Source organism: Cryptomeria japonica, chromosome 9 (genome assembly GCF_030272615.1).
Source record: "Cryptomeria japonica chromosome 9, Sugi_1.0, whole genome shotgun sequence".
Lineage (NCBI taxonomy): Eukaryota > Viridiplantae > Streptophyta > Pinopsida > Cupressales > Cupressaceae > Cryptomeria > Cryptomeria japonica.
The window spans coordinates 33,490,709-33,518,075 of NC_081413.1; positions in this window are offsets into that span (position 1 = coordinate 33,490,709).

Here is a 27,367-nt window from a genome sequence, read left to right on the forward strand (position 1 = left end):
GCTTCCATGATGTCTTTGCTTCTCCTCCCTTGTTTCTCTCCTCTCAAAGATCCAAATGAGTGTAGCTCTCAGTTTTTAGCACTAACCATGGATGCCAAATGGAGATTCAAGATAGTTGAAAAATTAAGCACAAATGCTTATGCAAATGCAAAGAGTAATGCTATGAGAAATCTAGGTATCTATGCTAATTATAGTATAGTAACAATGCTCTAATGCTTCCTCCTTTGCTTGAGGAGAAGGGTTCTATTTATAGGCAAAATACAAGATTGGATGGTCAAGATTGATTTGGTTTGTGGAGGGCCAAGATTGCATGGTTCATGATCCATGTGATGGTTTCCAACCCAATCCCATGATGACAAGTGTTAGCATGAGATGGCTTGGGAGGAGAGGGAAGGATCATTTAATGCTTGAGAAGACATGAGGGTAGCTTCATGTGGGTTGGGTTATTGGATAAATCTATTATCAAAAGGTAAGGTTATTACCCAATGAGTAAACTCTTGTGCAAATTTTACCCATGGGCAAGCCTTGACTAAACGATCAAGACCCATGTGGGTTAGTGTGTTGAAGAAGGGAAGCATTTATGACTCTGTAAGATCTTAAATGGTTGAGATGATAGGTTGGGGATTAATTTTGGTTTAGGATTGTGCAAATGATTAGAAGGATTAGGCTAAGTTGGAAGGGCTTAGAAGAATATAGAAGGGGGTTAGAAGAATCTAGAAGGGGATTAGTGAGCAAGTGGGTGAGGATAAATAGGCCTTTTAATTAAATGTTTTATTTAATTAAAATAGGGAGTGCAACTTGCATTTGTAGGAGAATGCAAGTGGATGGGATTTTTAAATAAATAATAATTTATTTAAATAGGGATTTGATTAGGGTTTTTAAATAAATGTTTGTGCCCAAGAATTGTGCACTTGTACCCTCTATTTTGCGCACTTGCTTGAGATTTATGAGCACCTGCAACCCAAAATTGCGCACTTGCAAGCCTCTAGCTGTGCACTTGCTCAAATCTATTCTAACCTCAAAATTTTTGAGTTTTTCTTAGTTTCAGGGTTAGAATAAGATTTTGAGATATTAATCAAGGCTTAAAATAAATTCACATAGTTTTAATTAGGCCTTGGGTTAAAGAACAACAATTTTTCATCTTTACTTTCATGCATATAGTTAAAATGAACAACAAATTTCACTATGTATTGACCTAAAATGAATACAAATCATGCAAAGTAATTAGGGCTTTGAGAGGTCAAATGAACATATATAGTCTAAATAGGAATGAAAATGAACAACAAATGATCATGCTAGCTTAATTAATGTTTCTAAAGAGGTGTTGAATATCCAAAATACTGAGAGGGGAGGGGTGAGTCCATATTCCCTTGAACTTAAATTTGTTTTAATTAACCAATCATATATCATATTTTAAATGCAATAAATGAAATTGACATAGAACACATAATACCAGATTTTTATATGTGGAAAACCCAATATGGGAAAAACAAAGGGGTAGCTCACTACTAGTTTGGCTCATTGCTTGTTTGGGATTATTGTCGGTTTGGGCTCACTGTCCGAATACAAAAGGCTTACTGCCTAAAAATAGAATGTACAAAATTTCAACTGTTGAAGTTGCATCTGACATATGCATAAGTTACAGTTCCTTTGAAGTACACAAGTTGTCTCATACATTCACTGTACTCAATTCGCACCATAATATTTAAATCCACAGTCTTTTCGCATATACACATAGTACACAAAATAGTTGTTTTTCAACAACCATGCCTCTAACATGCAACACAGATGGCAATATATATCCACATCGGTCTGACTATCAGGTTGACTCAACCGAAAAGGATGAGACCAAACTATCCATACGTTGCAACAACCAAAAATATCTTCATGCGGTGTTGACTTCTAGCTTGAATCGTTAAACGACTAGTAGAACACACTTCCAACATATCCAAATAAGACCGGATCTTAAAACATCTTGAAGAATATGCTCTCATCACATCAGATGGGACTGGACCCAAAACAACTTCTGGTAAGAGAATACCAGATCTCGAAGTTGTGCATACATACATTGTACACTTGAAGCAAACTTCTAGACTGAATCACATACATACATGTTGAATCAAAAATGACATCCATGAAATCAATGACAACAATGACAATAGGCCAACAATCTCCCCCTTTGTCATTGATGGCAATATAAAGTTATACAATATAAGTTTACTGAAATAATAACTGAAATATCAATTGTCTGAGAGTTTGCATGAAATAACATAAAGATTATCAACACCTAACACTACTCCCCCTTTAATAACAATGTTAGGGTTAAAAAGAGTTAGAAATAGTGCAAAAATAAATAAAAATAAAACTCCCCCTAAAGGGGACAAACGCTGTCATCTAGAGGACTGCTTAAGATTCTGAGCATGAGTGGTCTAGGCATCCTTGTGCTTATCCTAGTGAGAAATATCTTCTGAAAGAAACTCAATGTGTACCAATAGGGATATGTGCAATTGCTTTGACTCTTGAATGGAGCTGGGAACAAAGTATGCGAATTGAGTGGCTCGGGAGAGGGCTCTGCTCATGAAGGAAACACTTTCATTGCTCAAATCTCTTAGCTTGCCGAAGGGAAGAATAATGTTATCCCTTTGCTACAAAAATCATAATATCTCTCATGGAGTTCCTCAATCTTGCATCTTCCAAAGCTAGATAATTCCTTAGACAGTTTGTAATTAGTATGTGCTTGCCAAATCTTATCTTTAGTAATGTTCATTTTATCTTTGATGCTTTTGGTGACATTTGACCACTGAAGACTAAAAGCGAAGAGTATGTCACCATTTTCCAAATAAGACTGACCTTGAGAAATAAGCTATAAAATTTGGTGATGCATAGATTCACACTTAGCTTTTAATTCATGCAAGAGCTTTTTTTTGTCATCAACTTTATTCGTTTAATACTTTTCTCTTATTTTCTCTGTTTGACTACTCAAAGAACTGATTAACATTTTGTATTTCTATGCAATGGGGGTGTCCAGATTTATTTGACACTCAAACATTGTAGCATGGAGTTCTACCAACAAATCTTCAATAATTTTATCCTTTTTTTGAAATTCCTACCTTGCAGATGAAATAAATGCTTCTCCAATCTCAAGCTATTGAACTGGATCAACATTGGAAAAATCAACAGATTGCATGGATGAGGTGATAGGTGGAATAATTAAAGGAACAAAAAATATTTTCTTCCAAGCATCTTCAGAAGTATCGGAACTGGTATCAATTATAGATACTTGCACACTAGATTCCTTTGTCAGATTATCTAATTTATCTTCTAATAAAATATTAGGTTCGTCCCTTTTAGGCTTATCAAACATTTGATTACCAATATAACCTTCAATCTCTTTGCCTTTATTGAACTCAGAATTAACCAGAGGAACCTCAGAGGTTCTAAGAATATCCATACCACTGTCCATAACATTGCCTATGACAGACACATTATCAACTGGGTTACTAACATGATTATCAATGGGATTAACTTCAGGGATGATAACAGGATTGAATAGCACATTCTCAAGCATATAGGTATAGGTACCAAAATCAATAGAAGGGAATCGACTAAGATTCTTAGCCACTGTCATTATAGTTTTCATGATCTCATTCTTGAGTTTTTTTTGCCATTGGTTTCTCCTAGCATAAGGCTTGTAGTACCCCTCCTCGATCAGACTCTTTTTGTATCTATGTTTGACTTCAGTTGACTATTCAGTGGAACATTATTGTATATGATTCAGATCTTTATGCAATGCTATTTCATGCTTTATCTAGATTTGTGGTGTATACTTTCATGTAGTATCTCAGTGCTTATGATTAATGTTATTTTTATGGATCATTATCATGGATTGAGACTTTTGCCTTATATGTGCGATGCGATATTTGTATGTTTCGTGTTTGCAAGTGTATGGGATGTGAGGAGATGATTTTCCTTCACTCACTCTGGTGAGACAGGGAACATCATGATTCTACTTCATCGGTGTAATTGCCATGTCTGTTTATATATATATTTTTCTATATGCACGTGTGGTTCTTTGGTGCTAGACATTGCAGGTACTAGTACCGAGTATCGACTCCACCTAGTTTCACAGGTTTGAGCATACCTTATATGTCCGATGGGAGTGGAGGAGATAGTTGTTGGACCCTAAATTGACCCCCAGTGACACTCGTGTGAGTGCTGTTAGTCGGTTGTCTTTCCCATCTGGCTGGTATGTGAGTCATAGTGCTTTGGTTTGGTCATTTGTGAGTCTTCATTTGATCATTCTTCATTTTGCGTGCTTTCGTTTATTTGAATGGTTATTTAATTGAGTGAATGATGCTATTTTTATGCTGGCGTAATTAGTTGATTATTATGTTCTTAAGTCTATTGATTTAATTAAATAAATGAATTGCTAGAATTAAATGGTTAAATTGGCTTATTTTATTGTGAATAGTTGTATTAATATTTTGTGGAAGGAAATAAGTATTTGCCTTGCCATTTAAATGTTGAATGCTTATGTTGAAAGAAAGTATCTTGGAAAATAGAAAATTAATAAAAGCTTTTCCTTTTACCTTTCCATTTGACTTTTGCATTTTATTTATTGGAAAAGAATTGTTTATGGATAAAGGTAAATCTGATTGTTTTTACTTTTTAAATAATTTAATCTGATTGGTGGAGAAAACTTTTAACCTAGAAAGTTTAGGTTGAAATTATTTTTTTCCATTTATTCCTAGGACTTCACGTGAATGAGGGGGTAGAATTTTTGAAAGAGAAATTTGAAAAACCATTTTGGAAAAGGAGCCGGAGTTGGATTTGGTTTGCAAGATTGGGATTCTTCCATCAATTTGCTTCCTGGTTTGCTTGAAGGTTGGATAATCTCTTCTTGTTTTGAAATTTAATGTTGAATATTTTAGTTGCTTCCTGTGTGTTGAAAAAAAATGTAAATCTCTTTGTAAATTCTTGTTGAATGATTGGAATGGAAGAAAGAGTGTCTGTTGTTGATGATTTTGTGGAATTCATATCAAATGGGTGCATATAGAAAGGAAATGATTCATCTTTCCATTTGTTGTTTGTTATTTGTTCTTGAAAATCAAGTTCTTGAATTATCTCTTCTATTTGTTATAGAAAGGAATAGATTTAGATTTATGTATGTTTTCTAGTATCTATTTGCCCAAGATTTAAGGCTTATGATGGAAAAAATTGGTTAATTGCCTTTTGCAAGATGCAAGGAATTGTTCCTGTGTATGGAAGTGAAGAAATTGATCATAATCCTTCTCCTATCTTTTAAATTCTTCTATGTTGCCCAAAATATTTATTTAAATTGGGCTCTTGTGTGATTTTAATTCACCATTTACCTTATTGGTAAATATCGTTTCGTATTTTAGATTTTGGCACTGTGTATGCGCTCCCGTGAAATGAACAGGGGATGAATTGATTTCTTATTATATTGATTTAATGCAAGGGAAGAAGAATTGTATTATTATATTAGTTAACCTTACCCATGTGGCGGGCTAATCCCACCACATGGGACGGTCCTTTCTTGCTACCACGATAGTAGCACTACCGATCGGTAGTGTCTGCTATGCGGTAGCAACACTACTAGTCAGTAGTGTCTGCTACGAGGTAGAAGCACTACCGGTTGGTAGGACTGCTACCAGTTGGTAGCAATACTACCGGTCGATAGTGGCTACTACTAGTGGTAGCAACACTACCGGCGGGTAGTGTCTATGGCCACCAACAACAATACTATTGTGGGTAGGCTTGGGGTTCAAGCATACCGTTTACCCTTCATGGCACAATTAAAATCACCATTAAATATTTTATTATATGCAATGAATTTATAAAGTTAGTTTTAAATGTTAAATATTAATGGTAGTTATAAAGTGATTTTAATGTTGCTCTAGTAAATTTATTAATTGAAATCAAGGCTTGAATTATTAATTCAAATTGGTAAATTTGGATGTATTCTGGAAATGGATTAAATGTCTATTATTAATTCATATTTTATTTGGTTGAATATTTAATGTGGATTTTACTCTTGTCGGAATATTGAATTGGAGATTATATGGAAGTGAATGCCGTATCTGAATGATGCATTGATTAAAGGGTGTTTTATTTAATTTTCAATCAATTAAGTTGCAAGTGTTTATGATGCTAATTTTCTCAAAGATTGTCTGAGTGCAGACTTAGTGAAATTAGCTTTCCTTGCAAAAAGTGTTATTGGTGGTTATGTCTCATATGTGGTTCAGTCATCCTATTGTGGTGTATTTGGTACCTTTATTTAAGTGATGTATGATGACCTCATTTTCTTAACCATGTATTATCTTTGCCTTATGGTTAGCCAAGAGTCAGTATGTCCTTGTTTTGAACAATTGTATTTGGATAGTGGTGTTATGGCTATTTGCTTCACCATAGGGTCCTCGTGGAGTGACCATGTTTGTTTAGTGTCCTTTGAGAGAGTGGCTTTCGAGTGGGGGTCGCGCCCAAAGTGGTTGGCAGGATAACCCATTGAAAGTCAGATAATAAGTGATAATCTAATAAATTGATTAGGAGGTGGGTAGTTTATAACATTATATAAGATATTGTACCCCGCGCATGGTTGAGTGCTCGTAAAGGGCTCAAGATGTAGTGGGAAGGCCTGGAATGGAAAACCGACCACCTTGTCTTTACGAAGGGTTGGTAGGGTCTACATGAGACTTAGATGGAGCCAGAGGTTTGGGAAAGGTTACCAGGATAACCCAGGGTGGGGGCCGAGACCTATGGAGGCCGACCATGGTAACCATCAAAAGCTATGTGATGATACTCTCTCTTTAGGGTCACTTTTGTATTGTGATGTCGAGTCACTTGTGTATTGTGATGTTGAGACACCTAAAATATTGTGGAGTCGTAATGTGCTATCATGGAGTCATATTGTTTTGTCGACCATGTCATGCTTTTTCTTTCTTGAGGGTCCTCTGCTATCTCCTAGCATGGTGGGGTGGTTCCAATTTGGGATCACATGGTCGGGTGGTAGTGCCACTTCCCATTAGATGTTATTGTTCATACCTTTATGCGAGGATTGGCTTCGCTGGTGTTCCTTTGGTTCATGACTCATGCTCTATCTCATGTTTGGAGATTATTGTTCTTTGGAGACCTATGTGGTCAGTTGTATAAATGGAATTTATGTAACCTTGTATTTGATTAAGTTGTAACTTTATATGTATATTGAAAGCCATGTATTGGAATATCAGTGTAATCCTAAGTTTGGGATGTTATTTATCAGCTTTCTATATGATTGGTGTAAATGCTTTATTGAAGAGAGTTATATTATATCCTTTCAATCTTTCAATGGAATAATTTGTTATTGTATATGGTTTCTTGTGTTCATTGAGTAAATGATGGATTATTGGATTAATCATAATTGTGGAATTTAACTTTTAGTTTAATTCTTCTTTGGTAACCCTTTAGGAATTTTGGTGTAAGTCTTCTGCTTGTGTTGTTATTGTGCAATTTTGTATTTAATGCACTTAATGTGATTTATTCTTTAAAAAAATAAATTATTTCACCCTTGTTGAGGGTATTCCTTTGGGGTTCTTGGCGGGTTCATTTGGTATCAGAGCCCAAGTTTCAACAGTGGGTACTCTGGGTTTGTAGTGAGCCCATGCTAATAGACCTTTTTATTAGGTCTTAGTCTCCGTGTTGGTGGTCGCATTAGAGGCAGAGGAGAAGGACGAGGTTGAGGTTTCGACTGTCATAGTCCTTCGCCACCACCCACTCATGCGAGTGTGGATCTGGATTAGTTTGTTCATCAGGATGAACAACATTCAGGAGAGAAGGTTCCCAAAAGGGAAGAGTTGTGTCAGATGTTTAAAGAGGTGCTAGATATACTAGGCCCCAAACCCGAGGTGGATCAGCCCATCTATGCCCAGGTAGAGGAGTCGCATCAGTAGATTCCAGAGAGAGAGAGATCTCCTAGAAGGAGAGAGATCCCAGTAGACCAGGATCCAGCTATCATGGAACACATGAGGAGCTTGATGAGGTCCAACCCTCCTTTCTTTGATAGTAAAGGTACCGGTCTTAAGGTAGAGACTTGGCTTATCGGTTTAGATTGGTGTTTCACCATGTATCCATATGGTAGCAACACCAAGGCAAGATGCACTATCATGCATCTCAAGAGATTTGCATCTATCTGGTGGTGGTTAGAGGATGAGAGGATTGGTGTGAGCATTAACACCGTATCGTGGGAAATCTTTTTGGAGAGATTCACGACACGATTTCTCTCACCCCAGTGGAGGTAGTCGCGAGAAGATGAGTTCTATGCATTGCGCCAGTTTGGGTTGTTAATAGATCAGTTTGAGCACAGGTTCTATGAGCTCAAACAATATGTTGGGATCGACAATGATGAGGCTATACTTGTTCAACACTTCTTGAGGGGTCTTAACGACCGCATCAGTGGAGGAGTGAGAGTTTTTGAGCCTACTTTAGTAGAGGTAGCCGTGGCGAAAGCCAGGCTGGTGGAGTAGAACCTTAGTCATGCTCATGGCGGCCAGTTTGGAGTTCAGATCGAGAGTGTTCCTTTTGGTGGGTCTAGAGAGAGGGAATCAGTCTGAGACTATTGCACCTTTTAGGGGTCCTCATGAACCCACTAAGGGTGGACAACAGAAGCCGCTGAGACCGAAACAATTTCAAGGCCAGCAGGTAGCAACTCTTAGCCTAGGAAGAGCAGGAATTGGTAGAGGAGTAGGCAAAATTTTCCAGGGCAGTCCTCTCAAGATGCATCTCAGGCCCCTAGTGGGGGAATCTTTCAGCATCTTAGGCCTCTAGTGGGGGAATATTTTATTTAATTTTCAATCAATGAAGTTGCAAGTGTTTATGATGCTGATTTTCTCAAAGATTGTCATAGTGCAGACTTAGTGAAATTAGCTTTCCTTGCAAAAAGTGTTATTGGTGGTTATGTCTCATATGTGGTTCAGTCATCCTATTGTGGCGTATTTGGTACCTTTATTCAAGTGATATATGATGACCTCATTGTCTTGACCATGTATTGTCTTTGCCTTATGGTTAGCCAAGAGTCAGTATGTCCTTGTTTTGACCAATTGTATTTGGATAGTAGTGTTATGGCTATCTGTTTCACTATAGGGTCCTCATGGAGTGACCATGTTTGTTTAGTGTCCTTTGAGAGAGTGGCTTTCGAGTGGGGGTCCCGCCCAAAGTGGTTGGTAGGATAACCCATCGAAAGTCAGATAATAAGTGATAATCTAATAAATTGATTAGGAGGTGGGTAGTTTATAACATTATATAAGATATTGTACCCCGCGCATGGTTGAGTGCTCGTAAAGGGCTCAAGATGTAGTGGGAAGGCCTGTAATGGAAAAACGACCACCTTGTTTTTACGAAGGGTTGGTAGGGTCTGCATGAGACTTAGATGGAGCCAAAGGTTCGGGAAAGGTTACCAGGATAACCCAAGGTGGGGGTTGGGACCTATAGAGGCCGACCATGGTAACCATCATAAGCTATACGATGATACTCTCTCTTTAGGGTCACTTTTGTATTGTGATGTTGAGTCACTTGTGTATTGTGATGTCGAGTCACTTATGTATTGTGATGATGAGACACTTGAAATATTGTGGAGTCATAATGTGCTATCATGGAGTTATATTGTTCTGTCGACCATGTCATGCTTTTGCTTGCTTGAGGGTCCTCTGCTATCTCCTAGCATGGTGGGGTGGTTCCAATTTGGGATCACATGGTCGGGTGGTAGTGCCACTTTCTATTAGATGTTATTATTCATACCTTTATGCAAGGATTGGCTTCCCTGGCGTTCCTTTGGTTCATGACTCATGCTCTATCTCATGTTTGGAGATTATTGTTCTTTGGAGACCTATGTGGTCAGTTGTATAAATGGAATTTATGTAACCTTGTATTTGATTAAGTTGTAACTTTATATGTGTATTGAAAGCCATGTATTGGAATATCAGTGTAATCCTAAGTTTGGGATGTTATTTATCAGCTTTCTATATGATTGGTGTAAATGCTTTATTGAAGAGAGTTATATCGTATTCTTTCAATCTTTCAATGGAATAATTTGTTATTGTATATGGCTTCTTGTGTTCATTGAGAAAATGATGGATTGTTGGATTAATCATAATTGTGGAATTTAACTTTTAGTTTAATTCGTCTTTGGTAACCCTTTAGGAATTCTGGTGTAAGTCTTCTCTTTGTGTTGTTATTGTGCAATGTTGTATCTAATGCACTTAATGTGATTTATTATTTAAAAAAATAAATTATTTCACCCTTGTTGTGGGTATTCCTTTGGGGTTCTTGGCGGGGGATTTCATTTGGTATCAGAGCCCAAGTTTCAAGAGTGGGTACTTTGGGTTTGTAGTGAGCCCATGCTACTAGACCTTTTTATTAGGTCTTAATCGCCGTGTTGGTGGCCGCATTAGAGGCAGAGGAGAATGACGAGGTCGAGGTTTCGACTGTCATAGTCCCTCACCACCACTCACTCATGTGACTGTGGATCTGGATCAGTCTGTTCATTAGGATGAACAACATTCAAGAGAGAAGGTTCCCGAAAGGGAAGAGTTGCATCAGATGTTTAAAGAGGTACTAGATATACTAGGTCCCAAACCTGAGGTGGATCAACCCATCCATGCCTAGGTAGAGGAGTCACATCAGTAGATTCCAGAGAGAGAGAGAGAGAGATCTCCTAGAAGGAGAGAGGTCCCAGTAGACCAGGATCCAGCTATCATGGGACACATGAGGAACTTGATGAGGTCCAACCCTCCTTTCTTTGACAGTAAAGGTACCGGTCTCAAGGTAGAGACTTGGCTTATCAGTTTAGATCAGTGTTTCACCATGTATCCATATGGTAGCAAAACCAAGGCAAGATGCACTATCATGCATTTCAAGAGATTTGTATCTATCTAGTGGTGGTTAGAGGATGAGAGGATTGGTGTGAGCATTAACACTATATCATGGGAAATCTTTCTCGAGAGATTCAGGGCATGATTTCTCTCACCCTAGTGGAGGCAGTCACGAGCAGACGAGTTCTATGCATTGTGCCAGTTTGGGTTGTCAATAGCTTAGTTTGAGTACAGGTTCTATGAACTCAAATAGTATGTCAGGATCGACAATGATGAGGCTATGCTTGTTCAATACTTCTTGAGGGGTCTTAACGACCGCATCAATGAAGGAGTGAGAGTTTTTTAGCATTCTTTAGTAGAGGTAGTCATGGCGAAAGCCAGGATGGTGGAGCAGAACATTAGCCGTGCTCATGGCGGCCAGTTTGGAGTTCAGATCGGGAGTGTTCCTTTTGGTGGGTCTAGAGTGAGAGGGAATCAGTCCCAGACTGTTGCACCTTTTAGGGGTCCTCAGGAACCTGCTAAGGGTGGACAACAAAAGCCGCCAAGACCGAAACAATTTCAAGGCCAGCAGGGTAGCAGCTCTTAGCCTAGGAAGAGCAGGAATTGGTAGAGGAGTAGGCAAAATTTTCCAGGGAAGTCCTCTCAGGATGCATCTCAGGCCCCTAGTGGGGGAATCTTTCAGCAGTCCAGTGGCCTGTCTGGGAGTAGAGGACTTGGTAGAGGAGCTTACTTAACTTGTGGTCAGTTTGGCCACAAATCCACTCAGTGCCCTCAACATTCTCACCAGATGGGTAGTTAGAGGCTAGCCACATCAGAGACTATAGTGGGGGATGCAAGTAGATCCCATAGAGTGTTTGCAGTGGTCGATGACCACTAGAATGAGCATAAGGGTACAGTGATTGAGACTACAGGTGTGTTTTGTGGTATCCCTATCTCTGTACTTTTTGATTCCAGTGCTTTAGATTCTTTTATTTCTTCATCCATTATGGAGCGGTGTAGGATTGTTTCTGCTAAGCAGTCAGATAGGTGGCAAGTAGAGTTGGCTACCAGTGTGCGTGTGTTTGTCGATGCCTTCATTTCTAGTTGTGAGTTGAACCTAGGACCCTTTGTCACTTCAGTTGACCTTCGAGTCATTCGTTTGGGGTCCTATGGAGTGGTGTTGGGGATGGATTGACCATCATCTCACAATGCTCATGTAGACTGTCATCTGAAGATAATAGAGTGTTTAGATGACCATGGCAAGAAAGTGGGGATTGTTGGAGTTCATCGATCGATATCCTTACGAATGATTTCTGCTATACAACTTAAGCGGTGTTTGCGTCAAGGGTGTCATCTTTTTTTAGTTTCTCTTGAGGATGTGGATGAGGAAGAGAGTCGAGAAATCACTCTTGATGGTCATCCTATTCTTCAAGAGTATGTTGATGTGTTTACTTTAGATATTTCCGATATGCCTTTGAAGCAAGACATAGATTTTCGCACTGACTTGGTTCCTTGTGCGGAACCTATTTTGAGAGCTCCATATCGGATGACTACTCAGGAGTTGAGTGAGTTGAAGTTGCAGGTGGAGGAATTGTTGGGCAAGGGGTTCATTCATCCTAGTGTTTCTCCTTGGGGTGCGCTGGTTATCTTCGTTAAGAAGAAGGATGGTTCTCTTCGGTTATGCATTGATTACCAATAGCTGAATAAGGTAACCATCTGGAATTGATATCCATTGCCTTAGATAGATGATATTTTTGATAAAGTAAAGGGAGCCAAGGTCTTCTCTAAGATTGATATGAAATCTGGGTATCATTAGTTGCGCATTCATGATGCAGACATTCATAGGATGACATTTCATACTCGTTATGGTCACTATGAGTTCACAATGGTGCCATATGGGTTGACGAACACACCTTCAGTGTTCATGAGTCTCATGAATGGGGTTTGTTGCACCTACCTTGATTATTTTTTCCTTGTGTTCTTGGATGACATATTGATTTATTATAGATCTATGGAAGAGCATGAGGGCCACTTGCGATAGGTATTACAGTGCTTGAGGGAGAATCAACTTTTTGCAAACTTGGCAAAGTGTGACTTCTTCTAGTCAGAGGTGAGCTATCTTGGTCATATAGTTTCGGGAGAAGGTGTATCCATGGATCCTTCTAAGATCCAAGCCATTGTTGATTGGCTAGTGCCGACCAATGTTTTTGAGGTTCTAAGTTTCATGGGTTTGGCCAGATATTACTGCTGCTTTGTTTAGAGATTTTCCCAGATAGGTCACCCGATCACTTCTCTTCAGAGGAAAGGGTTGAAGTTTGTTGGTCAGAGTAGTGCGAGTCAGCCTTTTGTTCCTTGAAGGAAATCCTTGTTAGTGCTTCGATTTTGGCAATTCCTGATCCATCCAGAGATTTCATAGTATGCACAAATGCCTCTCTAGAAGGTATAGGTATAGTGATTATGCAGGATGGACATGTGGTTGCCTATGAGTCTCGCAAACTCAAGGATCACAAGTTGAACTATCCAGTTCATGACTTGGAGTTGGCAGCTGTAGTTCATGCGTTGGTTAGATGGCGACATTTTTTGTTGGGGCATCAGTTTGAGCTACATAGTGATCACCACAGTTTGCAGTATACATTCACGCAACCGAACTTGAATGCTCAACAATGAAGATGGATGGAATTCCTCTGCGAGTATGATTTTGAGGTTCAATATATTCAGGGGAAAGAGAATGTAGTGGTAGATGCCTTGAGATGTAGGTGACATGAGGTTGCAACATTGTCCCTTGGAGTGGACTTAAGGGAGAGGATCCTTGGAATTCTTCCTCAGGACCCTTGGTATCAGGATGTTAGAGCCATGGCAGAGTTTGGAAGACCATTAGAGGGTAGATATTCTGGATATGATTTCGAGTCAGATGGTCTTCTTCAACATCTTGGACAGATCTATGTACCTCCTTTGGAGGGTCTTCGCATTTTGATCATGACTGAGGCCCATCATGCACCTTATTCGGCACACCTTGGTGTCAAGAAGATGCATGCAGATCTTAGACAAATATATCATTGGGCTGGTATGAAACATGACATTGCTGATTTGGTGTCAAAGTGTTTAGAATGTCAGTGGGTGAAGGCAGAGCATCAACACCCTGCAGGACTTTTACAACCTAATTTGATACCAGATTGGAAATGGGATAGATCATTTTCATGGATTTCATAGTGGGGTTTCCTGCTTCTTCATGTCGTCACAATGCCATTATGGTCATTTTTCATAGATTGACCAGAGTTGTTCATTTTGTTCCTATTCGATCTTCTTGTACAATAGCAGTGGTGGCACAAGTCTTCTTGAAAGATGTGGTGAGGTTGCATGGTATTCCAAGGCGGATCATTTCTGATAAAGACCTTGTCTTTACTTCAACATTATGGACCTCACTTCAACATGCTTTGGGGACCTAGTTGAACTTCAGTTCAGCTTATCACCCAAAGACCGATGATCAGACTGAGCATGTGAATCAAGTTTTGGAGGACATGCTTCACATGTATGTTATGGACCAGAAGTCATGCTGGGAGGAATATCTTTGCCTTGTGGGGTTTTCTTATAACAATGGATATCACAGCTCTCTAGGCATGTCTCCCTTCTAGGCATTATATGGTCATCCTTGCCGTATTCCTTTAAGTTGGGATCGATTGGAGGATAGGGTGCGTTTAGGACCGGATATGCTTTGTGAGATGGAGTAGCAGGTTGAGCAGATTCATGGGCATTTGGTTGCTGCTCAGGATAGGTAGAAGAAGTATGTCGATGCTCATAGAGTTGATCGTCAGTTTTCAGTTGGTGACCGTGTGTTCTTGAGAGTGTGTCCGCGAGAGAGTCTGATCTATTATGGAAAGGGTTCTAAGTTGGCACCTCATTTTGTTGGCCCTTTTGAGATCCTTGAGAGGATAGGACTTGTTGCCTACCATCTTGCCTTGCCGCCGAGTCTATCCCACATCCATGATGTCTTTCTATTAGTGAACATATTTGCTCTTTATTTTTAAATGATTAATTTTAAACTCTGTTACCTTCTGCTAAGAACAAATGATTCACTGAATAGTTGGGTAAGTGTTTGTTCAAATCACTTCCCTCTGAATTTTTGCCTAGGTACAGCTCCCTATCTAGGTTTTTCATAAAATGTGTTTTTGTTTTTATTTATATCTAAATGAAAAGCTTTTAACCAGAAAGCGTGTAAGGCCGCCTATTTCATTCTTGGATGAAAGGCTATAACTTTCCTCATGTCTCATAAATAATGGAAACTATTTTCTTAATTTTCAATGGATGTAACTACAACAACTGAAACAAAGTTCAATATACTTCTTCCAAATAAAGATGAACAAATTCAAGGAAAATAAATCTGCCCTCAATCATGAATCTTTTCTAGAGTAAACAACATATTCAAAGGAAAGAACATCAGAGGAATAATGAAATACTGCAATGAAATGATCAATTACTGTTACTTGATCGGATGAACATATGCAAAGACATGTTATCTATTCGGATTCAAAATACACAGATCTTTCTTCTCCCCAAAAACAATATGATCAGATTTCATATATATATATATATCCTTATGCAATAAAGGCACAAAAATACATCTGCCGATCTTTTCCAAAATAGATCTCAATCATCTGATTCTTCCATTGATTAAGAACAGAAAATACCAAAAAAAAAACTTCAGTCGAAGTTCACAAGATTAGTTACTAAAATCTAACCCTTCTACCATCTGTTTTACTTAATTTATAGTCTAAACGGGGGAGGTCTCCTTGAAAACTCAACCACTCCCTGATAAAATAGTTACAAAACCAACAAAGAGTATTTTGGGACAGATGTCCCAAAGTTTCTGCATAACCATAAGAAATGTTTTAAAAATAAAGAAAACTAACCCTAAGTGGATGCTTTATGTCATATTCCATCATTATCATCTTCTCCGTCTTCACGGGTATCATGAGCAGCTGTGAGTTCTTGAATCATGGATTGGCTCAGGAATTTCATTGCATTGAGTTTCGCCTTTTCCACCTCTTTATTCCACTTATGTTGCACCATCCTTTCTGAGTGTTTCGGTAGTTGATCGTTCCCAATGAAAACCATAGATTCGATCCTAGCCACCTTGGTTATATCCTCCGATGTGAAGCTACTCTTGACTCTGATCTTCTCCATGTTCAACTGGAAAGATTTGATTGCTTCCTGTGTGCTTGACCCACAGATTCCTAACTCCCAGTCATGATTGGGATTAACCACTTTATTATCCTTGACTATACTGCTTTGCAAATCCTGGAGTTCATAGACAGAGGTTCTTGCATCCATAATCACCGACTAAAAGGTAAGCACCTGCCACATGATAGTTTTCTTCAGCACAAAAAGTTGGCATTCATCAGCTACCAGCTTAATTGAATGTTCTGTCAGAAACCTGGTAGCCCCATACTCTTCGATTTTGGTAAATAGAGGCAGGACATTTTGCCATTTGTGCTCTTCTTTCTCCCATGGTACAAGCTGGTTTTGGATTTTAGAAATCAGGCTCTGTACTTCATCACACAACTTCCGAGAGTCGGTAATGTATTTTTCACCATCTTTGATTACTTGTTCAATCCACTTCTCAACTGCTTCAGCAATGCTCTTAGCCTGTTGAACATGGTTCATCAACTTCTTGTTTTCCGGAGAAGTTGGGTCAAAATTCTCAGTGGCATGGGATATTGGAATTGCTCCAAGGAAACTAATACTATCAATGAACTGAGCCAAAACACTTATGTGTCTTTTAAGTTCTCTTTTCTCCCGTCCATCCTTCTCTGATCGGGTAAGCATTTTCTTCGCTGACACTTGGAAAAAATGGTTATCTGTATCCCTGTTCATCTTTCCCAACTCTACTTTTGTGATTTCAAAATCATCAGAACCAGCCTCTTTGTTTTCATCTTTCGGTTTGTAAGAGGCAATTTCTGCCGTCCATTTACCAGTTTCTTCATCATTGTTCAGGTGAGTGGTGGTCTTGAACCTCTTCATCTTTGGATTCTTCTCGGAGTACTTAGCAACCATTTCCTGAATCATAATGGTCACAGGAAGAAAGATCCTTTTCTTGTTCACTAAGGTTGCTAACCATTTAGGAGTCGTAGCAGAATGAGTAGTTCCTTCAATCATTTTTGGTGGTGGCTTCATTGCCACAATCACTATTTGAGAGTCTAGAGAACAAGCAACTTCACCATCCAAATCTTCAATTTCAAAGATCTGAGCCTCAAGCACGACATCTTTTACTCCCATATCCTTGACCTGGTCCATCTTCCTCTGGGTGACACTACATGATCGAGTATGCCGAGGGGTACTGAAATCCAGAGTTGGGCTAGACCTGTGTCTAGGCTGAGCCGACTTGATTTCCTTACCTGCAAGAATAGGAGCACTGTTAGAAGGAAATTTTGGTGAAGATATATTTCTTGCAGAAAGGGACTTGGCGCCTGGCTTCATTGCTTTCTGTAGCATCCTAAAATTGTGACACTTGCAATTTCAACTGCATTTGGGTCTTCACGATGGCGGCGCAACGCTGAACCTGAATGGAGACCCCGAAACCTGCTTGTGACACCAAAAACTGCATTTTTCTGCACCTTGGCATGATCCCTCCTTGCACCCTGCTGTCCCGGGAGGTGGGACCATGGCGCCCAGCACCCTGGTCCTTCAGGACCATGTCGCCCAACGCCCTAGTCCTTCAGGACCATGTCGCCCAACGCCCTGGTCCCCCAGGACCATGGCGCCCAGCGCCCTGGTCCCTGGCCCTATTTTGGGCCCGGTCTCCTTTTTGGGCATCGGGTCTTTAAGTTTGCAATTCGGGAAATATTGTTTCTAGGTCAGCCTAAGGTCAGGAAAATTAGTCTATCAGCCCTAATTGACAAGTATATAAACTACATTTCCCCTCTCAAAAAGGAGGAGGACATATGTGTGAAAAAGGTGGAAGCGATATCAAACATTCAAACATTCAAGCATTCAAGCATTCCTTCAAGAAATTGAGCATTCTAAGTCTCCATTCAAGGCTAAGTGTTGCATTCAAGACAAGGATTCAACCATTGAAGAGGAGATCACCTACAACATACAAAATACAACATCATTACACCTTCGCATGTAAGAATACAAACATTCTTACAACAAGGTATCAGTACTTGTTTACATTACAAACATTTACATTTACAACATTCTCATTTCTTGGTTAATTCCAAAACCGGGGTTTGACCTAAAGGCAAACCCCTAATCCCTAACCCCCCAATCGTCCTCTCTTTTCTATGTGTAGGTTGTAGGTACGCGGCTGTAATTGAAGATCTGGAATCCTTGTGCAGAGGCGAACAAATCCCCCTTCGTTTCGCGGATTTTTCGGAGGACCGTGTGCACGCCGGGCGCCATCGTCCCATCAACTTTCGCTCAAATTTGCAGAACAACACCGTCTTGACATTTTATTGCTAATTCCAGGTCCACAGCTTTATCCCGTGTCCCTATCTCTATTTACAAGCGAATCTTTCTTGCTTCTACATGCATTCCTAGTTCAATCATTCTGTCTACATTTCTTTACAAAAGAGGGTATCCTTGATGTCTTAACCCTTGAAACTCATTTAGAATCCAATCCTACATTGTGTGGGATTGGATCTTGTGGGTTTCAACCCCTCTTTTGAATGTAAAGTCTCTCCTAAGTGAAAACCATCAACCCTAGTGACCTCCCTTCTTTCTCCTTGGAGTTGGGGAAGGGAGAACAACTAGGGTTCAATTTTTCTGCTTTACACTTTCTTTTTAGCCACCCATGCCACGGTTCTTTCTAGAACTCGTTCGGTTCTCAATTGTATGTCATCATTTTCCTCCTCATCCCAATTAATTGGGGGCATTTCAGTCTCTACATGGGCTAAATACCCTGGTTCAAATAGTTTGAGATAATCCTCTTCAAGCCCTTTAATGTCTAACCTTATTTGCAAAGAGATAACCTGTTCCAGCACCAATCTCATGTTTTCCCTTTTGAAGACTTCAAGTTCATTTGAATAGTCTTCCCAGAAATCTTCTAACTATGGCATGGGAAGATAAGGCATTAAGCCAAGGCTCCAAGAAAATCCCTTATTGTCAAACCCTTTTCTTTCAGATTACAGAGAGAAATTAAAATTTCTAAGGTCTGCTCCTATACTTAGTGCATCAGACATTGAATTACAAGACAACACTCCCAATTGTATTGGAAAATGACCTTCCCACTTGTCCTTAGGCTATGCCTTCTTGACCACAGAGGTCAGTTGTCTGCATACTTCTGCTAGGACAAAACAATTAGAACAGAAGTGCAGAAGCTTGAAGGGTTCCTCTTCAAAGCTTCCTACCCGTATATAGCAAAAGCGTGGGAACTGGATGTAAAAACTACCGAAATTCTTAACCAAGGTCTGTGCATCATCTGAAATCTGTTTGGCCTTTTTACCCTTCAGTTCATGACACATATCACCCAGGAATGCATTGTGTATCCTTCTGAAATCTTGTAGGGCATTGTCTTTTTGCAGCATAGGATAGAACTCATACACTGGAACATCTTCCTCAGTGAGCTGCTTTGGTACACCCGTTAACTCCTTAACACAAGCTAGACAATACAAGAGATATGAGGACATGAAGAAGTTTTATTGAAACTTCTTGGCTAGACTCAACTGCTCTCTCATTGAATCAACAATTAACTCTGCCCAATCCAAATATTGTTTTCCTTCCAGAACTAATTGCCCATAGCAATATATCCAATCATCAAAGCTATAAGCTTCGGCAGAACCTTTGGCTCGATGCAATAGAAGCATCACATCATGGATATGTGGCAACATGTGGTTCTTGTTAGGATTTTTAGGTAACCTAGAACCACCTCTCTGAGGGACCTTCAACCAGAATTTCGCCACATTATTTTGGTGTCCGACTCTATCTACAGTGAACTCACTGAATGACTGGGCAAGAGAGAAATTAGAAAATTGGTAATCCGGTATCTTTAAAACTGAAGCAATCACCTCACGATTAATGGCAAGAAGGGTTTCACCATTATCTCTCTTAATAGTTTCAAATACAGGGTCATATCTAGCAATACACTCCCGAACCAACTCTGGACAAGGAATTGCTGGAGGAAAGGCTGCGGCTTCTAAAAGTCCACTACTCAAAATCTCTATACAAAAAGACTTATCAACACCCTTGAACACCCTTTCTTTCAAATCTTCTAGGTTCTCTCCTTTCAGGTCAGTATCACTAACTATGGCTTCTGTGGATGCCAAGCTAAAGACGTTTCCAAACAAATGCAGAGTGGACTTCATGACTTCAAAACAAGAAACCTAAATTTGATTGCAGTGAAACCTTTTGTATGAGAGAAAATGCAAGGGAAAACACTGGAGAAAATAAGTAAAGACTCACCTTCACAGTTGTATAATCGGACGACGGCTAGCATCAAGAAAGACTCCTATCCAGGGATAACATAAACAAAAGTCCAGCAGCAAGTAGCAAATGCAGAACACAAATGATTTTCATACCTTATTGGGAAAGGTAATGATACAGACACATTAAATGCAATGATTTCGCAATTTTAGTTTGGACGCGGCGAGTTGATAGATTAGACCTTCGCACACATGCATTGAATGCATGGCGGTGTGCTTTAAGAAACTACTAGTTCCCGAAACATTCACTTACTTCGAAAAAGCCAAAGAATGACATCACTTTAAGATATGGTTCTGCCTCTTCATATTTAGCAATGAATGCACTTCCCAAAACATTAGAAACCACGGGCCCACCAATATTGAACCCAGATGAACATCTTGAACCTACTTCTTGAGTGTTCAAGTAGTTCAAGATGTACACCACGTTAAACTGTTGACCACTTGCTGTGTTGAACACGTTGAACATATTTGAACCCTTTGAACTCAATTCAATAAGTTCAACACAAATGTTATATCACCAAATAGGAAAAACTTTATTAAAGAGCCGCTGCAAAACACTTAGAGAAAATGTTAGTATGAAAAACTTTTTCTGAACACCTTGGAACCTATTGAACCTAAATGAACCTCTTGAACCCAGTTCAGAATGGTTCAACGTGTTCAAGGAGTTCAATCAATTGTCTGAACCTGACTTAAATGACTAGAAAAAGGATTTGAGGATGCATTACAGACTTGAACCAAGGTAATATGGCATGAACTAGGACTCCAACATAAAAATGAAAAGATGACCCACTCTTGCCATGAGGAATAAATGGCGCGGTAACACTTTCATGTTTCAGTTCTTTGACCTTATCATCCCGATGTGACTCATTTTCTTGATTGGAATGATTTCTAGGTCGAGGATAGACAACTTTCCATGGAGCTCGTGCGCATTCTTCAGTGTCGGGATTTGACCCTCAGGGGTCGTACCATTGACCAGGTAAGGGTCCTATGGGACCAAAGTGATGAGACCTCAACGACATGGGAGGATGTAGTGAAGATGAGAGAGCTTTATTTTTATCTGTTTTAGGCTTCCAGGAGTAAGCCTAGGCTTGGGGGGGAGGATGTAGTACCCCTCCTCAATCAAACTCTTTTTGTATCTATGTTTGACTTCAGTTGACTGTTTAGTGGAACATTATTGTATATGATCTAGATCTTTATGCGATGCTATTTCATGCTTTATTTGGATTTGTGGTGTATACTTTCATGCAATATCTCAATGCTTATGATTAATGTTATTTTTATGGATCATTATTATAGATTAACACTTTTGCCTTATATGTGTAATGCGATATTTATATGTTTTGTGTTTGCAAGTGTATGGGATACAAGGAGATGATTTTCCTTCACTCACTCCGGTGAGACAGGGAACGTCATGATTCTCCTTCATCGGTGTGTGTGTCATGTCTGTTTATATATATATTTGTCTATATGCATGTGTGGTTCTTTGGTGCAGGACATTGTAGGTACTAGTACTGGGTAGGTATGGGGTATCGACTCCACCTAGTTTCACAGGTCTGAGTGTGCCTTATATGTCCGATGGGAGTGGAGGAGATAGTTCTTGGACCCTAACTTGACCCCCAGTTACACTCGTGTGAGTGTTGTCAGTCGGTTGTCTTTCCTGTTTGGCCGGTATGCGAGTCATAGTGCTTTGGTTTGGTCATTTGTGAGTCGTCATTTGATCATTCTTCGTTTTGCATGCTTTCATTTTTTTGAATGGTTATTTAATTGAGTGAATGATGCTATTTTTATGCTGGCGTAATTAGTTGATTATTATGCTCTTAATTCTATTGATTTAATTAAATAAATGAATTGCAAGAATTAAATGGTTAAATTGGCTTATTTTATTGTGCATAGTTGTATTAATATTTTGTGGAAGGAAATAAGTATTTGCCTTTCCATTTAAATGTTGAATGCTTATGTTGAAAGAAAGTATCTTGGAAAATAGAAAATTAATAAAAGCTTTTCCTTTTACCTTTCCATTTGACTTTTGCATTTTATTTGTTGGAAAAGAATTGTTTATGGATAAAGGTAAATCTGATTATTTTTACTTTTTAAATAATTTAATCTAATTGGTGTAGAAAAAATTTGACCTAGAAAGTTTAGGTTGAAATATTTTTTTTTCATATATTCCTGGGAGTTCATGAGAATGAGGGGGCAAAATTTTTGAAAGAGAAATTTGAAAAACCATTTTGGAAAAGGAGTTGGAGTTGGATTTGGTTTGAAAGATTGGGATTCTTCCATCAATTTGCTTCCTGGTTTGCTTGAAGGTTGGATGATCTCTTCTTGTTTTGAAATTTAATTTTGAATATTTTAGTTGCTTCCTGTGTGTTGAAAAAAAATGTGAATCTCTTTGTAAATTCTTGTTGAATGATTGGAATGGAAGAAAGAGTGTCTGTTGTTGATGATTTTGTGGAATTCATATCAAATGGGTGCATATAGAAAGGGAATGATTCATCTTTCCATTTGGTGTTTGTCATTTGTTCTTGAAAAACAAGTTCTTGAATTATCTCTTCTATTTGTTATAGAAAGGAATAGATTTATATTGTTGTGTGTTTTCTAGTATCTATTTGCCCAAGATTTGGGGCTTATGATGGCAAAAAATGGTTAATTGCCTTTTGAAAGATGCAAGGTATTCTTCCTAAGTATGGAAGTGAAGAAATTTATCATAATCCTTCTCCTATCTCTTAAATTATTCTATGTTGCCCAAAATATTTATTTAAATTGGGCTCTTGTGTGATTTTAATTCACCATTTACCTTATTGGTAAATATCCTTTCGTATTCTGGAGTTTGCAATTGTGTATGCGCTCCCGTGAAATGAATAGGGGATAAATTGATTTCTTATTAAATTGATTTAATAATGCAAGGGAAGAAGAATTTTATTATTATATTAGTTAACCTTACCCACATGGCAGGATAATCCCACCATGTGGGACGATAGTTGCTTGCTACCATAGTAGTAGCACTATCGGTCGGTAGTGTCTGCTACGCGGTAGCAGCATTACCGATTGGTAGGACTACTACCGACGGGTAGTGTCTGTGGCCACCGACAGCAGCACTACTGGTGGGTAGTATCTACGACCACTGACAATAGCACTACCGTGGGTAGGCTTGGGGCCCCTGCGTGCCGTTTACCCTTCGCGGCACAATTAAAAGCGTCGTTAATTGTTTTATTATATGCAATGAATTTTTAAAGTTAGTTTTAAATGTTAAATATTAATGGTAGTTATAAAGTGATTTTTATATTGATTTAGTAAATTTATTTATTGAAATCAAGGCTTGAGTTATTAATTCAAATTGGTAAATTTGGATGTATTCTGGAAACAGATTAAATGTCTATTATTAATTCATATTTTATTCGGTTGAATATTTAATGTGGATTTTATTCTTGTTGGAATATTGAATTGGAGATTATATGGAAGTGAATGTCGTATCTGAATGATGCATTAATTAAAGGGTGTTTTTTTAAATTTTCAATCAATAGAGTTGCAAATATTTATGATGTTGATTTTCTCAAAGATTGTCTGAGTGCAGACTTAGTGAAATTAACTTTCCTTGCAGAAAGTGTTATTGGTGGTTATGTATTATCTGTGGTTCAGTCGTCCTGTTGTGGTGTATTTGGTACCTTTATTCAAGTGATGTATGATGCCCTTGTTGTCTTAACCATGTAGTGTCTTTTCCTTATGGTTTTTCAAGAGTCATTATGTCCTTGTTTTGACCACTTGTATTTGGATAGCGGTGTTATGGTTGTCTTCTTCGCCATAGGGTCCTCGTGGAGTGACCATGTTTGTTTAGTGTCCTTTGAGAGAGTGGATTTCGAGTGGGGGTCGCGCCCAAAGTGGTTGGCAGGATAACCCATCGAAAGTCAGATAATAAGTGATAATCTAATAAATTGATTAGGAGGTGGGTAGTTTATAACATTATATAAGATATTGTACCTCGCACATGGTTGTGTTAGGTCCCGGAGACAACTGAGAGGGGGGGGGGTGAATTAGTTGTCAAATAAATTCAAGCTAAAAACAACTTAACCAACTTAATGCTTAATACCAGTAAACCAGTCCAATATGCCGGTAGACAGTTTTAACAGTTAATTGCTATACCGGTAAGGATTAATGCATGAAACATAAAGACAAAGTCATCCACAACACATAACACCAATATTTGTACGTGGAAACCCTGTAAGGGGAAAAACCATGGTGGGAAACCTTACCCATAATCAGATGATACTACTCCAGATAGTAAGTGTATACAAATGGGGTCTACACATGCAAAAAGGCCAAGCACCTAGAGCTCACTACTCAATCACAAAATGGGAGTCACACTGACTATAGTTGGATGGTTAAATCCAATAAGAATGTACTGCTAAAAATAGCATCTTCATATGCTGGATTCAATACCGGTGTAGTTCTGATTGTCTTCTCAAAAACCCTCCTTCAATCTTCAAATGATGTCTGCGTGTATAGCTCTGCTTATTCTTGCATATACCTTCACACAATCCTTTTTTGCATTTTTTCACTTGATCTTACAAATAAGATTTTACATTTATACCATAACCTAAGACCAATTTTAGTAGGTCGGCTCTACAAGATATTACAATAAAATTAACTTACATATCAATTAATACCCGATGCAATAACCGAATCAATATGTTGTCTTAATGCATTTACAACAATAATAAGTCATCTCCATAGCGTGCCATGCTAATCTAGAAAAGATAATCCTGCCGATGTAACCTGGACCTATTTGCCAGTAACAACAAATATGCAAATGCTAATGTACCACTAAACAAAACTCCAAGACAAAGTGTCCACACGATGTCTTCAACATAACCAAGTGTTTTCCATATCATTCCAAGTGCCGGTGATCATTATATCTTGCCAGTGTACCAGATACAGGTGACTGTGCATGAGTCACTTGCTTGCTGGTGAATGTTGCTGATTCTCCAAAGTGCCAGAGTTGATAAGTGTTTGGTAGGTGTTGATATCAATGACAAAACCATACCAAAATACCAACAATCTCCCCCTTTGGCATTGATGGCAACACAAGATGGAAAAACCATCAAAGTGCCAAAACAGAAATGCCAAATACCAAAAACCAACAATCTCCAAAGAGAGATTATAACCAGAAATCAGAGAGTAATAATCTCTCCCCCTAGGAGAAACATGTGTTTTCCTTGTGTTTTTCCATACCAATCTCTCCCCCTTTGACATCAAATGCCAAATTTATTTCCAAGCCAAGTTCAAAATACCAATCAATTTAGTATACCAACTACTCCCCCTAAGAAGTAGCTTCCCATCAAAGTCGGAGTAAAAGATTTCTCTGTTAATTCTGTCGGTTGATGACAATCATCAGCTTCCTAAGTCTCTACCGGTGGGGGTATGACCCCAAGTTGATCTCTGAGATATTCAAAAGTCTCCTTAGGCAGAGGTTTAGTAAAGATATATGCTATCTGCTCTTTTGTATTTATATAAACCAGTTTTATTTCCTTTGCTTCAACATTTTCCCTTAGAAAATTCAGTTTGATAGAAACATGTTTGGTTTTAGAATGTAATACCGGATTCTTAGATATATCAATTGCTGCAGTGTTATCACAATAGATAGTAATAGGTTCCTTGCATTTTACCTTTATGTCTTTCAACATTTGCTTAAGCCATAGTACCTGTGTACAGTTAGTTGCTGCTGCAACACATTTTGATTCTGCTGTTGATAAAGATGTACAACTTTGTTTCTTACTTAACCAAGAAATTAGTCTATTTCCAAGAAAGAATGCTCCGCTGGTGGTGCTTTTTCTATCATCCACATCTCCTACCCAAAACAATCTCATTTACTCTTTGCATAAAAGTAGAAATCCTTTCATCTTCTTCCATTTTCAGATGTTCATACTTGACCCGAAAGCTTTCAAGTTTTGCAATTTTGACTGTGGAATCACCTACATATTGAATCAGTTATTGCATCGGGTATTAATTGATAGGTAAATTAATTTTATTGTAATATCTTGTAGAGTCGAACTACTAAAATTGGTCTTAGGTTATGGTATAAATGTAAATCTTATTTGTAAGATCAAGTGAAAAAATGCGAAAAAGGATTGTGTGAAGGTATATGCGAGAATAAGCAGAGCTATACACACATACATCATTTGAAGATTGAAGGAGGGTTTTTGATAAGACAATCAAAAATACACCGGTACTGAATCCAGCATATGAAGATGCTATTTTTAGCAGTACATTCTTATTGGATTTAACCATCCAACTGTAGTCAGTGTGACTCCCATTTTGTGATTGAGTAGTGAGCTCTAGGTGCTTGGCCTTTCTGCATGTGCAGACCCCATTTGTATACACTTACTATCTGCAGTAGTATCATTTGATTGTGGGTAAGGTTTCCCACCGTGCTTTTTCCCCTTATAGGGTTTCCATGTACAAATATTGGTGTTATGTGTTGTGGATGACTTTGTCTTTATGTTTCATGCATTAATCCTTACCAGTATAGCAATTAACTATTAAAACTATCTACCGACATATTGGACTGGTTTACCAGTATTAAGCAAATATGCAAATGCTAATGTACCACTAAACAAAACTCCAAGACAAAGTGTCCACACGATGTCTTCGACATAACCAAGTGTTTTCCATATCATTCCAAGTGCCGGTGATGATTATATCTTGCTGGTGTACCAGACACCGGTGACTGTGCATGAGTCACTTGCTTGCTGGTGAATGTTGCTAATTCTACAAAGTGCCAGAGTTGATAAGTGTTTGGTAGGTGTTGACATCAATGACAAAACCATACCAAAATACCAACAAGTTGAGTGCTCGTAAAGGACTCAAGATGTAGTGGGAAGGCCTGGAATGGAAAACTGACACCTTGTCTTCCTAAAGGGTTGGTAGGGTTTGCATGAGACTTAGATGGAGCCAGAGGTGCAGGAAAGATTACCAGGATAACGTAGGATGGTAGGCGAGACCTATGGAGGCTGACCATGGTAACCATCATAAGCTATGAGATGACACTCTCTCTTTAGGGTCACTTGTGTATTGTGATGTTGAGACACCTGGAATATTGTGGAGTCGTAATGTGTT